Source organism: Lepus europaeus, chromosome 11 (assembly GCF_033115175.1).
Source record: "Lepus europaeus isolate LE1 chromosome 11, mLepTim1.pri, whole genome shotgun sequence".
NCBI lineage: Eukaryota > Metazoa > Chordata > Mammalia > Lagomorpha > Leporidae > Lepus > Lepus europaeus.
This window is the reverse complement of record NC_084837.1, coordinates 107859060-107873718: the sequence shown is the minus strand read 5'-3', so window position 1 is coordinate 107873718 and position 14659 is coordinate 107859060.

Here is a 14659-nt window from a genome sequence, read left to right as displayed (position 1 = left end):
CTTGAATACTTCCTTGTTTCATTCCCCAGCAGGACCATCCCCAAGCGGCAGAAATTCCTCTCTCTTTCCAATTCCAGCATGCACCTGTCTCTAAACACTCATATAGCACATGTTATATCTTCTTAGGATCATTCATTTGAGTGCCCATCATTCCCAGCAGGCGGCTATGAGCTCCCCGAGAGGAGAAACAGGCCTGTTTCTTTCTGTGCCCCCCACAGTCAGTTTGGGGCTACCTACATCACATGCAGACAGGTCTGTTGGTCCGGAAGGAAGACAGAACACACGTGGCCTGCGTTTGGCACCTGTCATCAGCCTCTCCCTACTACAATGAGATACCTGAGGCAGCTAATTTCACAAAGAGGAAAGTGCTGTTGAGCTCACTGTTTTGAAGGTTCAAGGCCAAGACTAGGTGACCCCATTGCTTGGATACCTGGTGAGAGTGGTGGATGGCAATGTAAGAACACATGTGGAGGAAGGTGGTATGGCGAGCCAAGCAGCATGGGTGTGGCTGGGCCCACCTCGGGCTTTTATATGCCTACCTCCCGCAAACCGCAGTTGGATTAACTTTCCACCCTCGTAGTAACGTTGATGTATGGCTTTGGGGGGCCAAACAATATTCAAATAATAGAAACACCTGTTTTAAAATGCAGGTTTGTGGGCAGGCCTTTGGTCTAGCTGGTAAGACAATGGCTAAGACACCCATGGCCCATAACAAAGGACCTGGGTTCGATACCTGGCTTTGGCTCCTGACTCCAGCTTCCCACTGCAGACCCTGGAGGCAGCAGTTGATGGTTTGTAATAAAAAAAAATGAAATAAAATATTGGGGGTTTTAAAGCATTATTCAGATATGGTAACGGCAACAGATGAGGTGACAATCAGCATTAAAAGGAGAAGAATTCTGCCAAGGACTCCAAGAAGAGGGGCCCCCATGTCACAGGGAGCTACACACAGGAGCAGGGCTGGTCAGGAGGTGGCAGTGAGGGGAATTTTGGCCAGAACCTTTGCTGTGGTTTCCAAGGGCAGAAGGGGAGGGCAGGGTCAGCAGGTGCAGCTTGCCTGGCTGGGTAACCTCTCTGGATGCTGGAGGCCAGGGGCTGTCCAGTTGTCTCCCATCTGTCCTGGGGTAATTACTGCAGGGTGACAGTGGTCCCAGGTGTAAGGGTCTGATAAAGGAGATGGTTGGGATCTGAGCTTTGGACTGGCCAGTTGGCCTAGGAGAGGATATTTCACAGGCCTGCTGTTTGCTATCTCCAAGAATTAGCTAGCCCCAGGAGAGGTGGAGAGGTGGTGTCTCCAGGATCAGCAAAGCCTCAAGATATCAAAGCTCTAAAACTACGGATTAAAAAGCTGTGGTTATCATGGAGCGTCCATCAGGAGATGCAGGTCTGTTCCTAGGGCTGGAGAAGGAAATCATGGCCTTGTGCAAGGGGTGAGGTACAGCAGAGCAGGCATCACGGAACCCCCACAGGGAGGGCGGGCTGTCCCCTCTTGGTCTGTCTGCACTCCCATACAGGACTGTACACAGGCAGTGTCCTGTGCAGGTGTTACCAATATATAACTTTTTAAAATTTTATTTAAGGTTTACAAATTTCATGTATTTCATATATACAGATTTAGGAACATGGTAATACTTCCCACCCTACCCTCCTTCCCACGCATGCTCCCACCCTTCTTCCTCCTCCCTCTCTTATATCCACTTTTAATTTTTACTAGGCTCTACTTTCAGTTTACTTTATACTCATATGATTAACCTTACACTATAAAGAGTTCAACAGGTAGTATGAAGAAAAACACACTGTTCCTTGATAGTAGAGACAAGGGTTGTAAAAATCATCAAATCTCAAAATGTCAATTTCACTTCTATAGATTACCTTTTAGGTACTCTATTAGTTACACAGATCAGAGAAAACATATACTTGTCTTTTTGGGACTGGCTTGTTGTTGGGACTAACAGTGGATTAAGATAAACTTTGCCTCACATCCTTGCCAACACTTATTGTTTGTTGATTTCTGTATGAGATCCATGGTTACAGCACTGAGGTGAAGCCTTGTGATTTTGATTCTCATTTCACTTACAGCTAGTGATCCTGAGCATTTTTTTCATGTGTCTATTGGCAATTTGAATTTCCTCTTTTGAAAAATGCCTGTTCAAGTCCTTTGCCCATTTCTTAACTGGATTGTTTGTTTTGTTGTTGAGTTTCTTGAGCTTTTATAGAATCTGGTTATTAATCTTTATCTGTTGCATAGTTTTCAAGTATTTCCTTCCATTCTGTCTGCTGCCTCTTCACTTTGCTGAGTGTTTCTTTTGCAGTGCAGAAGTTTCTCAGCTTGATGTAATCCTGTTTGTCAGTTTTGTCTTTGATTGGCTATGCTTTGGAGGTCTTTTCCAAGAAGTCTTTGCCTATGCCAATGTCTTGCATGGTTTCCCCAATGTTTGCTAATAATTTATGGTATGGTATAACAACAATAATAATTTATTGGTATAATAAAAATAATAGTTTATTGGTATGGGGTCATAGATTTAGGTCCTTGATCCATTTTGAGTGGATTTTTGTGTAAGATGTAAGGTGGGAGTTTTGTTTCATACTTCTGCATGAAGAACAGTTTTTTTTATACTATTTGTTGAATGCTTTACTTAGTATAGAGTTAATCATATGTGTATAAAGTTAACTGAAAATAGATGTTAGTAAAAAAGAAGAATGGGAGTAGGAAAGGGAGGAGGAAGAGGGTTTAGAGTGTGGGTGGAAGGGTGGGTACAGTGGGAAGAATCACTATTTTCCTAAAGTTGTACTTATGAAATGCATGAAGTTTGTATTCCTTAAATAAAAGGAATTTTTGAGGGGAAAAAAAACAAATGCAATTGTTAATTCTTCCAATTCACAAACCATCTTTTTCCTTGATACAGAGAGAAAATGTGACAGAACCTCGAATGCCCAAGGCTGTGGGAATCCACCCTCCAGAGCCCTTCTGTGGGCACTCAGCACGCTCCTGGCCTCGGCCCTCCTCTGCCTCCTCTGGGGTTTCTGCTGCACCCACCCGCACTTCCCATGGCTGTCACCACGTTGACCCAGATGTGACACCGGTTCCTCCTCTCATTGCCACACTCTTGACAGGAGACAGCAGCTGCCGCGCATACGGCACGAGTCAACAGGGCAAAGGATTTTGTGCAGGGGAAAGATAAAGACCCACGTGGCGGCCACAGAAGCAGCCACTAATCCCTGAATGTGTTCCTGCCACCACCTCCCCCCAGATGCTGTCCCCCTGTCACACCCACAGGGGCACACAGACCCCGTGCAACACCTGCTGGTCTCTCCCTTCCCCTCACTTTTCCTTCTTCTCTCAGTTCACCTGTTCCTCCCCCCCACACCCAGGACCAGGCTCAGTTCACCCCCCGCCCCACCCAAGACCAGGCTCAGTTCACCTTTTCCTCCCCCGCCCCACTCAGGACCAGGATCAACTTCTTCCTTCCTCTGGCCCCCTCTGTGGCTTCAGTCATGGCCACTTCCAGCTCATCTCCTCCCCACAGTGGACCATCCCAGACTTTTCCAAACAAAGGCAGTTTTCCCCTGAAGGAGAACTCCACAATCCTCCACACCAAGTCACAGAACCTGCAGGAAACCTGACCGATCGCTCAGCCCAGAGCCTGCAAAGACTGCAGTCCACGTGATCCTTGCCTCTTAAAGTCCAAGATCGCAAAAGGAAATGAGTTTCCTAGAACTTGTTCTTCCTCCCAGCCCCCAGGCAACATGACCTGGGACACCAGGCGGCAAAGGTCACAGTGGGCTTTCTGAGATATTTGCAAATGTGGCAGTGGGGCTGTGACCTCGCTCCTGTTCTGTTTTCTTGAGATCGGATTGGGAGAAGGGGGCCTAGCTTCCCGGGGCCTGATCCAAGGTAGGGAAGACGGAAGGGAAATTCGTAAAGAATTGGCTGTCCTTTTCACTGTTCAGTGAGAAGGAAAATAACACCTAATAAGACACTCACTTTAGGTGTGGGTGGGTCAGAAAAGTTTCCCTTGGGCCTTTGCCCCAACTTGACCCCACTGCTGGCCCCAGCAGAGTGAGGACAGGGGTTTGGGGGGGTGGTGGATGTCATTGCTAAGAACAGTTCACTCTGCACTTAACCCTAAGCAAAACATTTTTGCTTCGGGGTTTTACATGAAAACATACACTCCTGCGTGAGCCAGCCCAGTGCGTTTTTGCTTGAATCCATTTTCCAAGCTAATGCAGTGTTTTCAGTATGATTCCAGAGTGTCTTGGCACAGGAGCAACCATGATGTCATAGTTGAACTATTCATTATGATTCTAATATATGAGGGGAAATGGCCAATTCTCTTCTGGCTTGGCTTGCGATGGTAGAATGAGCTTTCTCTATCCAGTAAAGAGTATATCAAGATGAAAAACACCTATAATTCCCCCCGCCCAAAGAGGGCTGCAGCAGACAACCCACATAAATTAGGAGTTGCTGACTTGGAGGATATATCAACTTGGTCCTTATTTCCAGAAGTATGTAGCTGTGATCAAATTAAAGTCGCCCCATGGATAGAGAAGAGAAATGGAGGCCGAGTCAGAGAAAGAAGAACTGAATCTGTCCGGGAAGTCTGCATTCCTGTATTTATTCTCAGAAGTGAGGAAGGAGGGGGGTGAAAAACAGGGGAGCCAGGCGAAGGGAGGAGCAGAGAGCTCTGAGCCTCACAGATGGGCCTGGGACGCACAGGCCGTTCATCCTGGGAGAAGCAGAGGCCCGGAGACAGGCAGGAGCTCAGCCAGCTCCCCTGAGAATGAAAATTAGGAAGCATGGCCTGCAGCCCTCCGCCTAGCAGCCTGGCGTGTACCTGGCATTTGAGTCCTTGCAGCTGCTCTTACGTGGGAGTTGCTGGAGTCGATCACTGGGCTGTAATTCCCCTTCCTAAAGGGAATATGACCCAGCCCACCCCACCCCTGCCCCTTGCAATGGGTGCCTCAAATCATAGATAGTACCAACCCGGTATTCCAGGACCTTCAAAAAGTCTTTGGACAGTGAAATGAAAAAAAAAAAAAAAAAAAAAAAAAAAAACAACAACAAAAAAAACTTGTTTCGGTGCCAAAAAGATTGCAATCGGTACTCTGATGATTTGGATAATAGTTTGCATGTCCCCCCCGAAAGGCCCATGGTTGGGGGCTCAAAGTGCAGCATCCATGGTCAATGGATCCACTTTAAAGACCGATGGATCCAATGTGGAGGTTTGGTGCAGCTCTGGTTTCTGGGGGGGAAGGGGGCTAGTGGGAAGCTTTAGGTCACAGGGGGCTTGCCCCAGGAAGGGAGTCCTCACGAGAGAGGCTGGATTATAGGCCCCGGCTGCAGCCCAGCTGTTCCCTGTGCCTCCTTACGAACATGTCTGTCCTCATCAGACCCTAGACGCAAGGAGCCCCCTGACCCAGAATTTCCCTTTGGTTGCTTCCCTGATGAAGGGGTCGATGGCTGTCTCACTCCCCCACTGTGCAGGAGGTGCCCACCTTTCAAAGCCAGGCTCACACACTCAAGGCTGAGACTCCTGAAATCTGAGAGGCTGTGGCAACCCCATGGGCTGAGTGTTCCCGGCACTGCGTGAGCCCAGAGCCAGAGCTCACCAAAGGGGACCAAGGGCCAACGTTTACACGGAGGGTCTGAGGAGTGGGGGGCGCAGTGCCCTGCCTGGAGCAGGAAGGAAGCTGGGAAACACACCCAGCCGTGGACCCCCACCCATGCCATGGACCCCCACCCATGCCTTCTCCACCTCCCTGGCGTCCCTCTTGGCTTGCTCTTTTGCAAGACGGGAATCCCTATTTTGCCAACATAGGCAATGGCGGCATGGGTGGGATTCCCAGGAAATTCAGTCGCCTACTTTGCTGGGAGGCTCTCGGGCTGGTGTGCATTGTTGATCTTCAAGACAGGCGGTGGAGCACAGCCAGGTGAGAGAGAGAGAGAGAGAGAGAGAGAGAGAGAGAGAATGAACAGAACACCCAAGTATAAATAAAGACCCCACAACAAGGTTCAACTGTTCTATTGGGAACCTTAAGGGGCAGTGTCTTGGGTGAGGGTTAATTAAATATTCAAAAGGGGTGGAGCTTGGGGCGGAGCTTGAATGCTACTCCTTCCTGTACCCTCTTTTGGAATTACTGGAAGTGTCAGCGGTGTCAGGTGCATGATGGGAGTGGGAGCTCCGGCCATAGTTGTTTCTTACAATGATATTTTAACCATACAAAGGGCGTCACAGGGACATTTGGGACTGGTTCTAAGTGTGCAACATTGTGGATCTTGCAGTTTTTAATACACAGAAAAGTGGCCTGGAGGGCAGGGGGCGCTCGATGGTACACAGAAAGGTACGAGAGTCTGGATGTTGCAGACTGAACTGTCATCAGGGATGGCCACAGCTGCTGTCCTGTACAGGAGTGTGTGGCCCCACGGGTCTTCCGGGGCTATCACGTGGCGGCTTGACCACAGCTGTCAAACCTGGCTCTTCTTGCCAACCCCACCTATGTGCCCACGTCTCTCCCGTGTGGTCACTCATCCTGTCCGTAATCACAGATCCAAGCTGCCCCGTGGTGCTGCAGGTATGAACACACCTGTCTTGCGGCCCTAGGGATGGGGAAGCTCCTTAGGGCACAAACCACCTTTGGCTTAGCTTTGTAACCTTTGCGGTTCAGAGAACATTTTCTTGCATATAGTGGACACCAAGAAGTTTGTCGAATGAACAAGGGAGCAGGCATAAACCATTCCCATAGAGAGCAACAGAACCTAGTTTGCCAAGAAAAGAAAGAAAAAGCACTAAAAATAAAGTGAGGGGAGGGCATTTGATGTAGAAGCGAAGAGGCCCACTTCCTGTCTCAGAGCTCCTGGGTTCAGATCCGGCTCCTGGCTCCAGCTTCCTGCTAACGCAGACCCTGGGAAGCTCTGGTGATGGCTGCACTAGCTGGATCCCTGTCACCCACATGGGAGACCTGAATCGAGTTCCTGGCCACTGGTTTTAGTGCTGGCCTAGCTCCAATCATTGCAGACATCTGGGAAGTGAACCAGTGGATGGGAGTGCTCTCTCTCTCTCTCTTCTCTCCCTCTCAAAATTTAAGAAAAAAATAAAATTGACTGCATCTATTTGGGGTTGGAGTTTTACAGTGATGTTGTGTGAAAAATAGCACAGATAAAGAAGAAAGCCGGGTTTCCCCCAGAGAAGTTTGTTGGCAACAGAAAGGAAAAGGAGGGAGGGAAAACAGGTCACAGGATTACTCAACTTTTAATTGTTATTTATTAATTTTTATTTGAAAAGCAAATAGACAAACAGCCAGCCAGACCTCCCACCTACTGGCTCACTTCCCAAGTGCCTACAACAGCTGAAGTTGGGCCAGGCCAAAGCCAGGAGCCCGGAGCCCGGAGCCCGGAGCCCCATCCAGGTCTCTTGCATGGGTGACAAAAATCGAAGTATTGGGCCATCGCATGGTGCCTCCCAGGAAGCTTGAGTGGATAGCGGGGTTGGGACCAGACCCAACCACTCCACTATGGGCTACAGGCATCCCAGACAGCGGCCCCAGCGAACTGTTCCACCTAGAAAGGAAATTCTACTTGGTGTCAATCGGGCTGGCAAACATCGGCAAACAAAAATAAAAAGTGTTGGCCAGGACGTGGAAAACTCGGACCCCCTGTGTGCTGTAAATCCGCGAGTGACCTCGTGAGATCATTGTCAAGGAATCATTGATGGAGGCAGGCAGGGAAAAAAAACGTCAAATCCCTATTAGGTTCAGGTCCTATCTGGAATGCACCAGGGGCTAAATACGAGGAGTGGCCCCAGGGCAGTTTCGCTGTGAGCCCTGAGTTCCCAGGCAAGTCCTTCCTCTCTTCCACGACCCGGTCCTATCCAGTTGCTGGGATCCTGGCTGTCTATCAAGAGAGCGGCCTCCAAAGCCAAGCCTTGAGCTTCCAGGGCTCTGGCCCAAACCCACAAAAGTATGGAGGCCCAGAGTTGAGAAACTGCAATTTCTGCCGTTCGCCCCGCAGCCAGCCTGCTCGGGGGATCAGTTTTCAGCAATCTTGGTGAGAGTTGAAGTTTTTTATTTGTTATTTTATTTTATTTTATTTTATTTTTTTTTTTTTTTTTTGCTCAGGTCTCAAATAAATCAGCAGCAGACGTTCTCAGCCTAGGCACAAAACGACGGTCAGGAAACAGGAGAAGAAAGCCTGTCGGTGGAGCCAGGATATTTTATGGTTTCCTGGGAAATCTGAAGTTACCTCCCCCCATGTCCTGGCACTCTGCTAGCAGCTGTCTGCAAGAAGGAGCCTCACTGATAGGAACGGGGAGCAAAGAGCCGCCGCTGAGGTCCAGGGCTTTGTCTACACCCTCTGCGACAGGGAGCCCAGGGGACAGAGCTCCCCCACGTCTTCTGAGGCCAGGGGTATTGGTCTGCGGATAGGAATGTCTTGCCGAGAACTGGCTGCAGGAAAACGTGGGGTTCCCACGCTGTGGCTGCTGCTCTGGCCCCGCCTCGATTTAACCAGAACCGCCAACACCTCCGTGAGTCACTTGGTCCTGCTCCCCTTCCTTCTTGGATACTGGAATTGCGAGTAGAGAATTGGATCAAAGTAGGGGGAAGGGACTAGTCCCCAAGAAGGAAAAAAAATCTAGATCGTTATTAGCAAGCAGAAATCATGGACAGATTTCTTTTTTTTTTTTTTAAGGTTTTATTTATTTATTTGAGAGGTAGAGTTACACAGAGAAAGAAGGAGAGACAGAGAGAGGTCTTCCATCTGCTGGTTCACTCCCCAATTGGCCGCAATGGCTGGAGCTTCACCAATCCGAAGCCAGGAGCCAGGAGCTTCTTCCAGGTCTCGCACACAGGTGCAGGGGCCCAAGGACTTGGGCCATCTTCTGCCTCTTTCCCAGGCCATAGCAGAGAGCTGGGTTGGAAGTGGAGCAGCCTGGACTAAAACTGGCACCGCAGGTGGGGGATTAACCTACTGCGCCACAGTGCCAGGCCTGAACAGTTTTCTAATGTGTCATTACCTACGAGGGATGATCCTTTTGGGTTCGACTCATTGAATCCACATCACATGAAATCGGTGGTAGCCGGTGGTAGCATGAGGGGGCTTCACAAAATTCGTGGTGGGATGGACATTTAACCGAATTCAAGGCCCCAGTCGGGACACCTGTGTCCCACATCAGCCTGTCTGGGTTTGAGCCCTGGCTCTATTCCTATGTCCAATATCCTGTCGAATGCACACCGTGGGAGGAAGCAGGTGATGGCTCAAGCAGTTGGGTCCCCGCCACCCACATAGGAGACCTGGACTGAGTTCCCAGCTCCCAGCTTTAGCCTGGCACAGCCCTGGCCTTTGTGGGCACTTAGGGAGTGAACCAGTGGATAGGAACTTTCTCTCTCGCTCCCTCTCTCCCTTCCCTCTCTCTCTCTCTCTCAAATGATATTTAAAAGCTCACAGAAAATGAAATTAAAAGGGAAGTTTACCTTGGTGCAAAACCATTTTGCAGGCCGGCGCCATGGCTCACCAGGCTAATCCTCTGCCTGCGGCGCCGGCACCCCGGGTTCTAGTCCCGGTTGGGGCACCAGATTCTGTCCCGGTTGCTCCTCTTCCAGTCCAGCTCTCTGCTGTGGCCCGGGCACAGACAGAGTTATTGACAGGCAGAGTTAGACAGTGAGAGAGAGAGAAAGGTCTTCCTTTTCCATTGGTTCACCGCCCAAATGGCCGCTAAGGCAGGCACTGCGCCAATCCGAAGCCAGGAGCCAGGCACTTCCTCCTGGTCTCCCATGCGGGTGCAGGGAGACAGGGTCTCCGTCCTCGAGAACTCATTGTCTTGTAGTAGGGCGTTTTTTTTGTTTTTTTGTTTTTTTTTTTGACAGGCTGAGTGGACAGTGAGAGAGAGAGACAGAGAGAAAGGTCTTCCTTTGCCGTTGGTTCACCCTCCAATGGCCACTGCAGCTAGCGTGCTGCGGCCGGCGCACCGCGCTGGTCCGAAGTCAAGAGCCAGGTGCTTCTCCTAGTCTCCCATGCGGATGCAAGGCCCAAGCACGTGGGCCATCCTCCACTGTACTCTTGGGCCACAGCAGAGAGCTGGCCTGGAAGAGGAGCAACTAGGACAGAATCCGGCACCCCAACCGAGACTAGAACCCGGGGTGCTGGCGCCGCAGGCAAAGGATTAGCCAAGTGAGGCGTGGCGCCGGCCCATCCTGGCCTCCTCTCATACTGAACTAGAAAACAGTCTTCCGGGACAAGACCTGTATGCGGTAGGGACCCCAGCTCCGGTCTCCAGTGGCGCTGGCTGCCTTCCCCTGCCAGGCTGCACTGCAGGTGGGAGGAGCCTCTGCTCCCCATGGCATCAACAGAGCCCAGCTCCTGAGCCCGTCTTGGCCAGGGTGTGTCTGGGAGCCCCGGCTCCTTCCTCAGGTAGAGTTTGCACAGCTGTTGCATGGATCTGTTGCACAGATCAGTGCATGGAGGCATGCAAAGGTGAATGCACACACACGCACGCACATGCACGCACACGCACGCACACGCACACACACACACTAGAAGGAGAGGGACCCCTGGGAGGATGAAGACCCAGACACAGAAATGACACCTGTTTCCTCCCCTGCAATGAGCATCGAACTTGGAATAGGAGGAGTGAGGCCATTCAAAGGGTCTTGAGCAGGGCGGTGCTCTCCTCTAATTCCACTCGGAAGAGAGAGATCAGTCTTCTATTTGCTGGTTCATCTCCAGATGGCCACAGCAGCCAGCAGGGGCCAGGCTGAAGCCATCCAGCTCTCCATGTGGGTGGCAGTCCTTGGGCCATCTTCCACTGACATTCCAGGTGCATTAGCAGAGAGCTGGATCAGAACCAGAGCACCTGGGATTCGAAGCGGTGCCCTGATATGGGATGCCGACACCAGTAGTGGCCGCTTAACCCACTGTGCCACAATGCTGACCCTGTGCAACCACATTTTCTTGAACATAAAATACCACAACTTGCAATAAATATTATTTATGTGTCAATGTAAGAAAAAAAATCTCTTCCAAGTAAATTATGACCAATCATGAATTGCGAAAGACATTCCAATTTAAGAAATGTTAAGCTGTGGGGAAAATGACTTAGGAATAATAAAATACTGTGTGTTCATCATGGGGACAGGAGAGGGGCGGAAGGCTCAGAGAGGTTAGGCGGTTTGCGCGAGGTCACACAGCTAGTGTGAGCCTTGGGTGCAAATCCAGTTGTATCTGGCTCCAAGGTCCAGATTCTTTCCACCACACAGCACCTGCTGAAGTCAATCTTCCAGCCCACAAGCCCTTCCAGAACCAACCAGACCCCTTAGGACACACCGTATTGTACAGTGTGGACTCTTGCCACCACAGGCAGAAGCCATGTCTCAAGGCAGCTCCCCCCAGACCAGGGCAGGCTTTCGCCTGCTTTTAGCCACCTATTTTGCTCAGGGCCCCCTGTGCCCAAGCCTGAAGACACCCGATGGGACAATGGGTCTGTGGCCTGCAGCAGTGAAGCCAACAGGGTGCGGGGTGCCGAGGGCTTTTGCTTTGATTTTCCTTTGCTATTTCAGCACAGCACCGCTTAGTTGGGGGTGGGGCAGCCCTGTGCATGGTAGAAGGGCCTGACTCTCCCCATCCCAGGGCAGCAGCCCTCCCCTAGTGACACCAAAACAGTCCCTAGACATTGGCAAGCAGGGGGCAAAATCACCTCCAGCTGAGAGCCACAGCCAGAGACTTTTATGAGCTGATTTTTTTTTATTATTTTTTAAAATGTCAAGACCTATTCTATGCAAGGGCCACCTTGCTTCTCTCCCCAACACAAGCGGAAAAGGACAGGCAGGAGACACAGATTCTAACTGAGCCATAAGTCCACAGTGGGTGCAGCTTCCCAGTGGGAAGAAAGAGAAGGGTTAGACAACGGTTTGTCTCTAGGTTCAGCAGGTGTTTTGTCAACAGCCCATTGCTTGTTGGATACAATGTATTCTACCTGCAGCCTGCTGCTGTGGGATGGAGCTGCCCGCCCACCTTGAGCTGCTGACAACTTCTAAAGGTATTCTAGCTCTTACTTCTCCAACGGAATCTTCACAAATGCAATTTAGCACAAGCAACCTACTTTGGAAAAGAAAGGGCAGCAGTTCTAAATGTAGGCGACATTTGCAGCGATGTGGATTTGAGTCCAAACTTCCCATCCCCACTTAGTAACTTGGCTCATCTGGACCACGGCTGGAGATAAATTAAAAGTGCACTCCAACGGCCTGATGTAAGGTCTAGAGAGTTAATTCTCTTGGGATGGGATTTGAGAAATCCACGGAGTTTCTCATTTACTCCCTTTGCGAATCCCTGAAGCATGCATTTAGGAATACGTCTAAATAGCCTTTGTAGAATTCTAATGATTATTAGTTTGTATTAGCTCTCTTGTCAACTGCTTGGAGTCACATGGTGTATTATTATAACTCTTCATAAGGCTAAACCAGCTCACTAGATACTGCAAACGCAGCCAGAAAAATAGAGTCCTACCCTACTTTGCATATTTTGTGTATTTTTTTCATGGCTATGCAAATTGCCCCCACAGAATTATAAATAAACTGCAGCTCAGGCCCAGGATCTATGAAAACAAATAAGTGGTCCTGGGAAGATAGCTTCTAGTAAGTAGAAAATCAATCATTCTTGACCCATTCGTTTTGTCACTCAGCCATGTCTTTATTAATCATTTAAAAATATTTATTAAGCCTTGCTCTGGGCCAGACACTGGGCTGGGGACAGGGAATTTGAGAGAAGCACTTCATAGAAACCCGCAGAAAACCTGCACCAAGACAGAAAAGCAAATGGATGGAAAGTTCTCTTGATTTGGACGCTTATACACAATGTGTACCTGTGTTACCACGGCACGTGGTACCCTAGAAACACATACAAGGGGACTTCAAAAAGTTTATGCAAAATTGGATTTTTTACCCAAAAAATGCTTCATTTTGGTGCATGTATGTTTCTGTATAACATGCATTTTTTGTCAACTTTCTAAGGCCTCTCATCCATGCAATATGTGAATAAGAGGCGTTCATCAAATCCAGGGGAAGAGGAGAAAAAGGGGGGCAGAGTCCCTGTTGGAAGCGACCCTTAGATTGAAATAGGAAAGGAGAGTAGCTCCGTCCACCACAGCTAAGCGACGAGAAAGGGAGGAGGGTTGTAGGCACGAGAACTTCACAGCAAGAGAGTCTTCCAGGAGGTTGACAGCATTGAGATTTTCTAGACACAGACACCCTCATTGTCCACGCAGGAAACCCCAAGTTCAGAGCAGAAGCTGCTCTGCCCAGGGCTGATGGAGCTAGGACTAAACTATTGGCCAGACTCCCCCCATGCCCTCCAGGGCCTGTCTTGTCCACGCAGCCAGAAGTCTGGCTGGCTGATTTCTGCTGAGTCATGCCTTCTTACCGCCACCCGTGTATTTACCAATGACCTCTGTGTGTTCCAGATGTTGAAACGGTGACTTGGTCACGGACACTGCCTTCAAGGACCTCACAGCAAATCGGTGCAACAAAAGCAGGGCAACCCAAACCCTGGCTGGGGTGTGGAACTGCCCGTAGTTAGTTTAGACAAATTGCCACAGACCGGAAGTCAAGTAACAAGTCCAAGGTCAAGGGACCAGCAGATACAGCACGTGGCGAGGGCCCACCCACTAATTCCTGGTGTGCAGGTGCCCGCCTTCTCACTGTGCCTTCATGAGGTGGAAAACACAGAGAGAAAGCGAATTTCCTGTGTGTTTTCCTAGGAGCACCAATCCCACCAATTCTCACAAATCACCCCCGACGGGCCCCGCCTCCTAATGCCAGCACACTGGGGCTTTGGGTTTCCACATTTGCATTTTAGGAGGATACAAATATTCAGTCCGTAACAGGCAGGAGGCCTCATGCGTGGCTGGAGGGAAAGCAGTATTTCTATTTACCTACTCGACAATCCGGGCTTCACGCTCCTTGGTATTTAGCCAAAGGAGTTCAAAGCGTTCGTCCACACATGGATGTTTTTAGCATCTCGATTCGTAATTACCAAAACTTGGTAGCAACCAAGATGCCCATTACTGGTGAATGGATAAACTGTGACACACCCAGAAACTGGAGTATTTGGTATTCAGTAGTATAAAGACACGAGGGGCTGGCGTTGTGGCACAGTGTGTTAAGTCCCTGCTCTCAAGGCCAGCATCCCATATCAGAATGCCGGTTTGAGTCCTGGCTCCTCCACTTCCAATCCAGCTTCCGGCTAATGCCCCTGGGAGACAGCAGACGATGGCTCAAGTACATGGGCCCTTGATGCTCATGTGGGAGTCCAGGATGGAATTCTTGGTTCTTGGCTTCTGCCTGGTCCAGATCTTGCTATTGTAGTCAATTTGGGGGAGTGAATTAGCAGGTGGAAGATCTGTCTCTCTCTCTCTCTCCCTCTCTTCCTCTCTCCCTCTTTCTCTCCCTCTCTCCTTCTCTCTCTCTCCCTCTCTCTCTCTCTCCCTGACACCCTAACTTTCAAATACACAAATGAATAAATCTTTAAAAAATACATATATAAGTAAGAGTGTCCTCCGCTCCAAAGGCTCTAGTAATACCAGCCCTGCTATTTCTGATTGCCATGTCTAACCATAACTTCCCTCATCTCTCTGCAACATTTATCAATAATATTAATAATGACAGGGTCAGG